Source organism: Herpailurus yagouaroundi, unplaced genomic scaffold (genome assembly GCF_014898765.1).
Source record: "Herpailurus yagouaroundi ecotype Mexico unplaced genomic scaffold, PumYag 67793, whole genome shotgun sequence".
Classification (NCBI taxonomy): domain Eukaryota; kingdom Metazoa; phylum Chordata; class Mammalia; order Carnivora; family Felidae; genus Herpailurus; species Herpailurus yagouaroundi.
The window spans coordinates 25,729,748-25,742,121 of NW_024420586.1; the positions used below are offsets into that span (position 1 = coordinate 25,729,748).

Sequence of the window (12,374 nt, forward strand, 5' to 3'; positions counted from 1 at the left end):
GAGGAGGAAGATTATCATATTTGAATGAGACTTTCAGGATTCATGAAATCACAATGAGCAAGCCCTTTCCCCCTGTTGGACAGTTACCTTTGCTTCATTATAATATTTAAAGTCTTTGCCCTAGGAGTAGCATAAGCCTCATTAACATAACATAGGATGCAGGTGTAGGCATGTTTTCTACTTATGCCTGTGCAACTTTATGCCCACATTTACATGCTCCGAGAGCCAGTATAAACTGGATGGTGTCTTGGGCTCCTTATTTCAGGTAAGGAATGCAGGGTCTTGCTTACTTTTGAAACAGCACTAGGAGTTTTTATCACTGATTTAGTTTCTGATATGGTTAGGCTAGAGACTTGTAAGTTTTTACATTCTCTTTGTTCCCTTAAAATTCTTAACTACTGAGGTTTTGCATTTCTTTGTAATTCTGATACTTCCTAGGAAGTTCTGCAAGAAGTGTACTTGGACAAGTAGGGTATAGATCATGCAAAATGACTTCTCTTGCGTCACAAAAGCTGTATATTATCTTTTTCTGGAAACCTCTAACTCCTTCTGCTTACAACAGGCTTATGATAAACCCCTGATTTTTGAGCAAGTTTGCTTTTATGGGAGGAGCTTAGGCCAGTTACGTATGTCCAAAGTTGAGCTTGCTACAAGGCCTGCTCAGAGGAAGAAAAGGTCTACTGTCATATTATAGGAGGATTCTCACACAGAGAGATGGGACACCCAGGCTTTCTTTGTCCAGGAAGCGTCTTCATTTATGTTGGCATGGGCTCAGTGGGTTAAGGCTTAGCCCAAAAAGGCTAAGCCCTGAGTGCAGCAAGGTATAGCCTTTTATGCAATTTCTACTTCTTTGTCTCCTATATATGGTGACACATATAGTCTGATTGGACACAGTCAAAGTTACAGAGTCAAGTCAGAGCTATGCATATATGTATGGGAGTTGATTGGGCCATGTTGAACGTTGCCTTCCTTTGTTATGGAAAGGCCTTCACCACATTCCTTAGGGAGGGGCTCTACCACAATATGAACCCCATATTCATATTGGGGTTAGACAAATCACAAGTGGTTGAAGTCTAGCAATAGGACCCGCATGCAAGATAGGTCTTCAGCACCTGTTTTTTTCTGAAGACCAGTGTTTCTTCCATCATTAGAATGGAATGCAGGTAAATTGGCAGATACTGATATCATGATAATATTTAATTATTTTAATGTTTATTTTTGAGAGTGTGAGAGAGGGACAGAGCACAAGCAGGGGAGGGGCAGAAAGAGAGGGAGACACAGAATTCAAAGCAGGTTCCAGGTTCCAAGCTGTCAGCATGGACCCCAATGTGGGGCCTGAACCCATGAACTGCGAGATCACGACCTGAGCCAAAGTCGGACACTTAACCAACTGAGCCACCCAAGTGCCCTGATATCATGAAAATATTAACCAAACAATAATTTGGTTGTATTCTTTGTTTTTCAGTAATACCAAATCTATCTAGCATCCTTAAAAATGGAGGAGAGGCAATATATACAATACTTCACATATATAAACTACATGTACCAACAATATATTATACCTTGCCCTACATTTAGCAGAGAATGTTATACACAGTTCCAAACGTTTTTCTGTAGACATCTCTCTTAAAAAAAAAAAAAAACTGGCCAGCAATATCGTGGTTCATTTGATTTGATTCACCCCTTTTCAAATCTCTTCCGTCAGTGACACTGCATCTGTTCCTGACCCTTCTGTCATCATGCCTGTTTCTAACATCCCATTTGCAGGTCATTGCTTCAAATGTGCTATAGGAAGGAACTAGACATACAAGCTTGTTAGAAGGTGGTGTGTGGGGGGAGGAACTCCAAATCTGAATGAAGGCCCAAGGCAATGAAATTGTTCAGCTTTGGAGGATGGGCTGTGTTAATGGATATTTCTGAGATCCATTGTTTTGCTTGCATGATTCTTGCCTTCCACTTTGGTCGAGGTGGCTGTCAGACTGACACCTCAGGAGGACATCACTGCAAACCTTACGTCCACTAGTCTTGTGCAGGGTCTTTGTCTGGGAATTTCAAAGGAACACATGACTCTGAATTCTTGGGAACTCAGTCTAATTTGGGATAGTGAATCCTCCTAAGAACAAGGCAACACATCACACATTCATCACATATGAAGTGGTTTGACACTGAAAGAACACATTATAAAGATTTTCTGGAAGAGATATAGGTGCAATCAATTTTCTTTTGAAAGAGTGACAGATAAGTGTAGGGGAGGAAAAATTTCTCCTTATTCCTTTCTAGGTTCTTTCCTGGACTAATAATTAAGTTGACATAAGACAGATTAACAGGAAAAAAACCAGATTTCGTAAGTATAGGAACCCCGTAAAAATATGAGACCCAAAGGGCAGCCAGGTCATTAGGCTTATGTAACATTTTGAGTTAAGGAAAGAAGTAGGTGTCTGGGGATGCAAAGGAGAAAAAGGCCATTCACAGGAAGGTGAGAGAAGATTGTTGGAGAACAAAGGTTGTCTTGTTATGTAGATAAGTTTCTTAGGTAAAAGGAATCTCTGGTAATAGCTCTCTTCCTAGTACAGGCCCACTATCCAATGTAAATTTAGGCAGTTGAGGAAGAGGTAAAGAGCTTTTCCTGAATCTGCTGGGTTTTGATTGCCTTTAAGTTAAAATAATCCTTATTCCAGGGAGGCATATTTTGGGGTGGCAAAATCTCTCTTTCATATGCTTTGGTGAGAGCAGAAGGCTGTTGAAATATAATTTTCAGAGAAAGGTAAAATCATTACTCTCATACAGATATAAAAGTCAACACATGTTAAGGAAATAATTTAACTCCTATTAAAGAGAACCAGAACCTTACAGTAGTTAAAGCAGTAAAAACAGACTTTATTCAGGAACTATGATATTAGGGAAAAAGAGACCTCATTGTAGAAGTGAGCTCAATTCTAAATACAACAAAGGAAGCTGGGGATTTATAGCCTAGGAGCAAAATGAGGGGATCAGTGGATGGAGAATTACTGAGAGGAGACATCAAAGGTGGGGAGATCTTACTAAATTGAGCTAATGGGATTCTTACTGAAAGAAGGCCAGGAGGATGGGATATCAAGGCTGGGGAGATTCTCGCTAAAATGATTTAGAATTTTTGCTACAACTGGGCTATGCAGGTCCCCCAAGGATGTCAAGGCCTAGCTGAGAAGAGGGCTCAGGGAAGCTTGACCAAAGTTTGGTCAAGGAGAGTCTTTGTCACTTCTGTGATATGAGAGAACCAGGCAGATTTTATAATTGGTTCAAAGGAAAGGTCAAAACTGCACAGATTTATATGAAGTAAAGCAACATTGAGACAAGTTGCAAAGGTCCACAAAAATCATTTTGCCACAGAGGGGATGAAGCTAATTTCAATTACTGCCAAACAGGACAGAATTTCCATATATATCAGTTACCTACAGCTTACAAAGAATTGCGAAATAGCTCAAAGACAATGACTAGGGCTAGAATCTGATAACCCTGATACAGAGTTTTCCATTGAAACACAAATATTTCTCTATAAGGAGCTTCGGCAAGGTGAATGGAGGGGTTAAGAGCAGAGAAATTAAAAGAGGAGGAATTTAGGAAGAGTAGGAAAGCCATTAAAGGTTAATCTATTTGGTTGGACTTGCAATATGATCAGTAGGAGATGCAGTGTTTTTTTTTCAGAGTGAAAAAGGTTTCATTTCAGATTCTCTAAATCTTTAATGTGTGAAGATCCCGTGTCTGCATATTTGATCCTAATGGCTTTAGGATTCCTATCAGCTGATTCTAGCTACTTCCAGTTCCTGTGGTTACAGACCTTTTCACTGAACCATGTCTTCTCTGAAGTTGTTCTTTATGAGGGTTTTGAAAACCTTTGGACAGCTTTGAGCTGTATGGGTGGGGTGGGGAGAGAAAGATGATGAGAGATTTGGTTTATTTCTATGTTGGCTTTTATTTTTAATGTTTATTTTTTGAGAGAGAAAGAGGGAGGGAGAGTGTGAGTGGGGGAGGGGTAGAGAGTGAGGGAAGCACAGAATCTGAAGCAGGTTCCAGAAATCATTATCCGGTGCTTTTGTTTATCATTTTATAATTTTGGAGGGGGATTTAAAATTTGCTTTTTTTCAGATTCTGTGACTAATGTCTTGCCTCTTTTTTTAAAAAAAATTAGATTTATTTATTTTTGATACAGAGAGACAGAGCACAAGTGGGGGAGGGGCAGAGAGAGAAGGAGACACAGAATGTGAAGCAGGCTCCAGGCTCTGAGCTGTCAGCACAGAGCCTGATGCGGGGCTCAAATCCACGAACCATGAGATCATGACCTGAGCCGAAGTCAGATGCTTAACCAACTGAGCCACCCAGGTGCCCCTGCTTTTATTTTTAAAATAACTCTGTACTCCTTGTAAAGTTTTCCCTCAGAAGTTTTTCCTCTGCACACCTTTTTCCTCATCATTTTAATGTCTGCAGTTTTGTCTGGTGAGTCGAGAGGAATGGTCAGAACTTCATGAACCACCTGCCAGAATAGAGGGACCGAATTATGTAGGCGGGGCCCCTAGAGGGGATATTAAGGTGAGAGGAGGAATGGGAATATGGGTAAGCATGGTGAGGGGGCAGGGAATGTGGGAGAAACATAAAAGACAAGAGAGCTAGGAATGGCTTATCATGACAAATGGTTTAGTCAGGAAATGGGAGCCAAAATTCCATTCCTGCTAGAACATTTTGCTCAAAAAGTTTTTGGATGGAGCTATAAGGGACGAAAAAGTTTTCCTTGACCCTCTTAGGGTCCCTAGCTAGGTCTGAAAATTAAATGGACAAAGACAGATTAACAGGAGAAAAGCATACACATCTGTTTGATGTATGTTTTATGTGGCATGGGAGCCTTAATGAGGCCTGACCTAACATACTTGAGTATTTTTATGCTAGGTTTGATAAGAAGTAGACTGTTGTAGAGGAATATGATAGGCAAGAAGTATAAAGTTAAGTGTAGTAAACTGAGGGAAACTTAGCAAGGTCTGTTCTTTCAGATTCTTCTCAGCATCCTTTGTCTTTAGATATAAGGATGCTCTTTTCCTCTGGGTACAGGAGGGCACCTCTCACATGAGAGTCTTATGACCTGCTTTAGGAGAGAAGGATGAGGGAAGGTGCTTTTGCTGCTTTTTTTTCAAACTCCTTCAGCTTGAAATATTCAATATGCCAAGGTACCATATTTTGGGGTATTGTGTCCTGATCCCTATCATAGCCAAGAATCTTTATTCTCTTTTTTTATGAAAAATTTTTTTATTATAAAATGATCTTTATATTTCCTTCTGTTATGCCCAGAATTCGTGATCCCCAAAGACCACTAGGGGGCCGAGTCCGATGCAAAAGCAAAGAGCCTTTATTCGAGCTAGCTCGAGCTCAATCCCCTACCTGCACCAACGCAGCGGTGAGATACCAGGGAAAGAGAGCGAGTTTCAAAAGGACAAAGGTTTTATTGGGGCCTGGGGGCAGTTGGTGAGGTAATGGCTATGGCCTCAGCCGATTGGCTGGGGAAGGGTCCTGGGGAAGGGTCTGAGTCTTGTTAGGCAGGTGAGGGGAGGAGGTGTGGTCAAGGTGAAGGACACAGAACAAGATGGAGTCGGCTGGCGTAGGCCCGCCCTTTCACTTCTATAATAGAATTCCCACAGAAATATTATGATTTATGGGATTTGAAGGAATATTTATGTATACTCATTGAGTCATTTTTTAAATGAGATATAATTGACATATAATTATATGTTTAAAATGTGCAATGTGTTGATTTGGTACATTTATATATTGCAATGTGATTACTACTGTAGCATTAGCTAATGCCTCTATGATGTCACATAATTATCATTTTTTTTGTAGTGGCAACATTTAAGATCCAGTCTCTTGGTAATTTGAAGTATATAATGCAATATTGTTGACTATAATCACTATGCAGTGCATTAGATCTCCAGAACTTATTTATCCTACATAATTGCAGCTTTGTACCCTTTGACCAATTTCTCCCCACTTCCCCCCAACCCCAGCCCTGGTAACCACCATTCTACTCTCTGTTCCTATGAGTTTGGCTTTTTTAGATTCCATGTATAACTGAGATCATAGAGTACTTGTCTTTTCTTTGACTTACCTCACTTAGCATAATGTCCTCAAGGTCCATCCATGTTGTTGCAAATGGCAGGATTTTCTTCTTTCTCATGGCTGAATGATATTCCATTGTATATATATATATATATATAACATATCTTTTTTATCCATTCATCTGTTGATGGCCACTTGGGTTGTTTCTATATATTGGTTATTATGAATAATGTTGCAATGAACATGGAGGTGCAGATATCTTTTCAACGTCCTGTTTTCATTTCCTTCACTTCCACCTAGGAGTGGGATTGCTGGATCATATAGTTGTTCTATTTTTTTTTAATGTTTATTCATTTTTGAGAAAGAGAGAGAGACAGGGTGTGAGTGGGGGAGGGGCGAGAGAAAGGGAGACACAGAATCTGAAGCAGGCTCCAGGCTCTGAGCTGTCAGCACAGAGCCCAGTGCAGAGCCAAAGTTGGACACTTAACCAAATGAGCCACCCAGGCACCCCACAGTAGTTCTATTTTTAATTTTCTGAGGAACCTCCATTCTATTTTTCACAGTGGCTGTACCAATTTACATTCCCACTAACAGTGCATGAGGGTTCCCTTTTTGCCACATCCTTGCAAACACTTGTTATCTCATCTTGATGATAGCCATTCTAACAGGTGTGAAGTGATAGGTCATTAGTTTTGATTTGCATTTCCCTGATGACTCATATTGAGCATCTTTGCATGTACCTCTTGGCTGTTTGGATATCTTCCTTGAAAAAAACATCTGTTCTGTTCTTCTGCCCATTTTTACATTGGGTTGTTTGGTTTTTGTTATTAAGTTGTAGGAGTTCTTTATATATTTTGGATATTAACCTCTTATCAGATATAGGACTTGTAAATATTTTCTCCCATATCTTAGGTTTACCTGGGTCATTTTTGGTTAGATGACATTTCTCCTTTCTTTTTTTGTGAGTAGAGCAGGAAAAGCAACATGAAACTCAAATATAAAGCCAGAAGGCTCAAAAGCCACATTTGTGTCTTTGGCTCTATTTAGGCAATGGTCACAGAGTACCGTTGGTGTTCAGATGACACCCAATAAATACTATGGTCAGCTTCAGTTTGAGCTCACAAGTGACAAAGACTCTGTCCTTGACCAAACTTTAGTCAGGCTCCTCTGAGACCTCTTTTCAACTAGGCCTTTTCTTTGGACCCTGTCTTCAGTTTGCTTAGTCTAGTTGCAACAAGAATCCTGCTAAGTTAGTTTAGAGAGAATCCTCTTTTTTTTAAGATTTTATTTTTAAGTAATCTTTATACCCATCATGGGGTTCAAACTTACAACCCTGAGATCAAGAGTTGCATGCTCTACCAACTGAGTCAGCTGAGTGCCCTGAGAATCCCCACTCTTGATATCTGATCATTCTGGCTTTCTTTCAGTAAGAATCCTGTTGAGTTAGTTTAGCTAGAATCCCCCTACCCATGATGTTTCCTTTGAGTAATTTTCCATCTACTGACCCCTCATTTGGCTCACTGGTTATAAATCTTCACTTGTCCTTGTTATATTTGGAGTTGAGCCCAATATCTCTCCTCTATGGTGATAGTCTCGACACACTTGAAGGGGTCCAGAATAAGCTACTGTGGCATAAAAATTGTTTTGAGAGGAAGGCATCTGAGTTCCTGAAATCTCTTATCTGCCTAAAAGCAGAGCCTTCCAAAAGAACTAAACTGTCATAAATCCCCTTCTTGGGAGCAACCAGGGATGATTGGCTGTTATCAATGGAGATGAGAAGTCTCCACAGGATGCCTGAACAGATGTCATAAAACTACCATATCTCCTATCTGTTCTCCTAAGGGCCTATTATCTTTCCAAAAAGTCACTTGTTTTTCTGTAAGTACCCTTATCCTGCACCCTTCCCCTATCAAGATGGTGTATAAGCCCCAAATTTTAAATGCCTCCTTAAGTCATATTTTTCTGTGATGTACACACAAGAATAAAAATCTGTTTTACTCTTGATAATCTGTTGTAGGAGAGGAAAACAAAATCTGTTTCTTCTACTCATCCTGGTTTCATTGGCTGGGGCTCTGCAAATTTGACTGACAAAAGACATACTAACAAGAGAAAAACAAATAGAAGTTTATTAATGTGTACATTTGAAATACACATGGGAGAATACTCATTGATGATTAACTCAAAGGGGTGGTTTGAACTTGGGCTTATATGGCATCTTGACAAGAGAACAACACATTTTTTAGAGGCGTGATAAGATAAAGGAAAAGGACTTTGAGTCTGTAAGGGTGGCAAATTATGAGAAGGTAAATATATGGAAGAACTAATGGAAGATAAGGGCTAGTTAGAAATGTTTGCTATGTTGATTTTTCTGGTGCTCTCTCTGGGCTGTTAAGTCTAGAGTTGTCTCTGGTGATTAACTTCTGTCCTTCCTCATAGAGAGGAGAGGGGGAACATCTTTACAAATTTATGTTCTACTTGTAGACAGAGGGAGGGCAGAGAGCTTTTTTTGTATCTGGTTCTTCTCACTTGTCTTCAGCTTAAAAGAATTCTTATGCCAACATAGCATATTTTGGGATGGCATATTCTGCTACTGTTCACTGTCAGTTTAATTTGCAGTCTCCCAAGCACTGAAGCTAAGAGAGTAGAGGGAAAGTTTTTCCTCCCTGATTGATATACCTATTGCAATAGTTCTGACTAAAGTCTTCTGTAGCATGTTAACAAGTGTCAAAATCTTTTTAACAGATGGGATTTTAAGAGTCTATAAGTTACTTCCTGCCTGAGGTTCTTCCTTTTCCTTAAACACATCCTTATGTTATAAAAGCTTATTGTCATCTCTCTGGCATTATGCTACCTAGGGTATTAGGTCAGCTACATTGGCAAGTTCATTTTATTGAATTAAATTTTGGTATTTTTAAAGCTGTCATTTTTGATGCCTTTTTCTTACCAACCATTCCCAAACTGGAGATACTAAAGTGAAAAAGAACACTTTTCACCCATTTTCCTTGCTCTTTTGAGTTAACAACAATGGTTCAGGACACATTTCAAGTTTCAGACAAGTAGTATTTATTGAGAAATTAAGTGCATGGTTATTTCCATGCTGGCTTTTTGGGAGATTCCATTTTTAAAATTATTTATTTATTTATTTATTTATTTATTTATTTATTATTTTTTAAAATTTACATCCAAATTAGTTAGCATATAGTACAACAATGATTTCAGGAATAGATTCCTTAGTGCCCCTTACCCATTTAGCCCATACCCCCTCCCACAACCCCTCCAGTAACCCTCAGTTTGTTTTCCGTATTTATGAGTCTCTTCTGTTTTGTCCCCGTCCCTGTTTTTATATTATTTTTGTTTCCCTTCCCTTATGTTCATCTGTTTTGTCTCTTAAAGTCCTCATATGAGTGAAGCCATATGATTTTTGTCTTTCTCTGACTAATTTCACTTAGCATAATACCCTCCAGTTCCATCCATGTAGTTGCAAATGGCAAGATTTCATTCTTTTTGATTGCTGAGTAATACTCCATTGTATATATATACCACATCTTCTTTATCCATTCATCCATTGATGGACATTTGGGCTCTTTCCATACTTTGGCTATTGTTGATAGTGCTGCTATAAACATCGGGGTGCATGTGTCCCTTCAAAACAGCACACCTGTATCCCTTGGATAAATGCCTAGTAGTGCAATTGCTGGGTTGTAGGGTAGTTCTATTTTTAGTTTTTTGAGGACCCTCCATACAGTTTTCCAGAGTGGCTGCACCAGCTTGCATTCCCAAGAAAACCATTGTTTTATACTTTGCTGAATACAATCCCAGATATGTGACTCTGAGTCTACATATATGTAGACAGAGTTGTTTGCAATTTTGTATAAATGGGGTAACAGAATCAATGTATGATATTTTGTAAACTTGATATCAGTATCTTTGGGACCTACATGTTTTCAGGAGAAAAGACCCAATCTTTAATGAAAGAAAAACAGCTTGTGTTTGATTTCTACAGTTTTATAATATTCACCATTTTATATGAAGAATAAAAACAATTCTAGTCTTAAAGTACATATCCCAAACCAACAGGTCACAGATTTTTTATTGCTCTTTATGTCATTACCCTTTTTTCCTTTGTTAATTGCAAAGCTAATAAAGAAATAGATTAAAATAAACAAAAAATATTTAAGTGGAGGAGAATTAGACTCCACCCCTTGATGAGGGGATTGTAAATGAATTTGAAGATGTTTTACAAGCACCATATCCTCTAACTTCTGCTTGATTTTGGACAATGCATGTGTGTAGTTATGGGTGGGAAGAAGTGGGCACCAGCAGATCAGAGTGTGGTTAGAGAGAGAGAGTTTGTAGGTATTTATCTGTCCATTCTGCCCCCCTAACTCTCTCCCTCCCTGGCTGTGCATCTGTCAATGACTCTGGTTTTCTACCTGCAGCCATAGCTCCTGTCCACTGGCACCTCTTCTGCTTGAATTCTCACGGATTCCAGTAAGACTTCTTCTTCCCCATGCCCCTTCACCTCAAGGGATGGTAATGGCTTCTCCCTGTTGCTACTCCCCAGGTGTCTCAGCACCCTTAACTTCCTTTAACTCTGTTAAAACCCTCAACCGAGTTTAAGGGTTTAAAGTTTAAAGGTTTGCATGGTCCATTAATTAAACACTTTGAACCATCTTTTTTATCACCATTAAGCTGACTAATTCAAGGGACTAAAATGGAGATAAAAAGACTATTGGGGGGATGTTATAGTGGTACAATGAAAGATGATAAAGGCCTGAGGGTAGTAGATGGACTCCAGATGGATTATTAAGTAAATTTTGCAAAACCTTGTGACAGATCATAGATTATAGGACTCACGACTGTAAATCAAATGTGTAAGGCGTCTGTGTCAAGAAGAGCAGATGGAAGATTAGGACAAATCAGGCAGTTACCAGAGGTCAATGTTTTGGAGGTCACAAGGCAGAGCTGATGACCCCAGGAGCCAGATATGTCCACATGAGCACTGATCCTAAGCCAGAAGTTGTTTGGCTCAGTCTTTTCTTCTTGTTAGAGTTGCAAGAATTAAATGAACTAAAATCACACAAAAATGCTTTGAATATTGTAAAGTGCTATATATGTGTGAATTCCAATGGTAATTAATATTATAATTACAACAATTATTGTAATTATTTCTGGGTATTTATATATGTAACGTAATATATTTTGATCATATACAGAAGGGAATTTGAGTTCAATTGAAGAAATGATAGAAATGATATTTCCCCGTGGTTCTTTTTGTTAAACTGGAGAGATTCTATCATTTAAGATCCTCTCTTTTCCACAAATGCTTCTCCTTGTGTCTCTGTCTACTCATTGTCACTACTTACTGTTCTTTACCTTTAAGGAAGGGGACAGTAACACAGATGATCTTCCACAATCGCATTAGTGTCCTTGCAATTTCTAACTCTCATTCCACGGGCAATGAGAACAAAGGTAGCTAAGCAATTTGACAGGTGTACTCAGAAGCTACAGGTTGGTCCAATATAAACAATTGAGCAGATACTATGCAGATAGATAATCCAGTTAATATCCCCACTCCCTATATTTTAAATTGTGGTAAAATACACATAACATAGAATGTATCATCTTAACTATTTGAAAAAAAATAATGTTTATTTATTTTTGAAAGAGTGAGAGACAGAGCGTGAGCAGGGGAGAGGCAGAGATAGAGGGAGACACAAAATCTGAAGAAGGCTCCAGGCTCTGAGCTATCAGCTTGAACTCATGAGCCATGAGATCATGACCTGAGCCGGAGTCGGATGTTTAACTGACTGAACCACCCAGGTGCCCCTCAACCGTTTTTAAGTGTACAGTTCACTAAGGATATTCACACTGTTGAGCAACAGGTCTCCAGAACTTTTCCATCTTCCCAAACTGAAACTTTATACCCATTGAACACTAATTCCCGATTTACCCCTTCCCCAGCCGCTGGTTTTTGGTTCTTGTGAGTAATGCTGCTAGTCAGCACTTTCATAAGGGTCTGTATTGCAAGGTTTGTGTATTATGTATTTTTGGTCTGTATTCAGGTGTGGAGTCTCTGAAATCTTTGAGGGTTTGTGTCCCAAGGGTATAACTCTGAGGTATTCAGAGAATCTTTTTCAGGATGTGAGATTTTATTTTATTTTATTTATTTTTTTAGGATGTGAGATTTTTTTTAAAGACTTTTATTTATTTTTTTTTAAATTTTTTAACGTTTTATTTACTTTTGAGACAGAGACAGAGCATGACAGAGCATGAATGGGGGAGGGGCAGAG

General features: G+C 39.0%; 1 long non-coding RNA gene across 7 annotated transcripts in view; it reads left to right on the forward strand.

Annotated features, from left to right (window-relative positions):
* Window positions 1-12,374, forward strand: part of LOC121025923 (uncharacterized) — a 152,358-nt gene that overhangs the window by 35,134 nt on the left and 104,850 nt on the right. Inside the window, exon 1 of one of the 7 annotated variants that reach the window (XR_005788196.1) lies at window positions 242-265. The exons of 4 other annotated variants lie outside the window; for them this stretch is intronic. This is a non-coding gene — a long non-coding RNA (uncharacterized LOC121025923). Of the gene's footprint in view, window positions 1-241; window positions 266-10,548; window positions 10,573-12,374 lie in introns of those variants that run through there. 2 more of the 7 variants (XR_005788192.1, XR_005788198.1) reach the window with 2 other exon arrangements.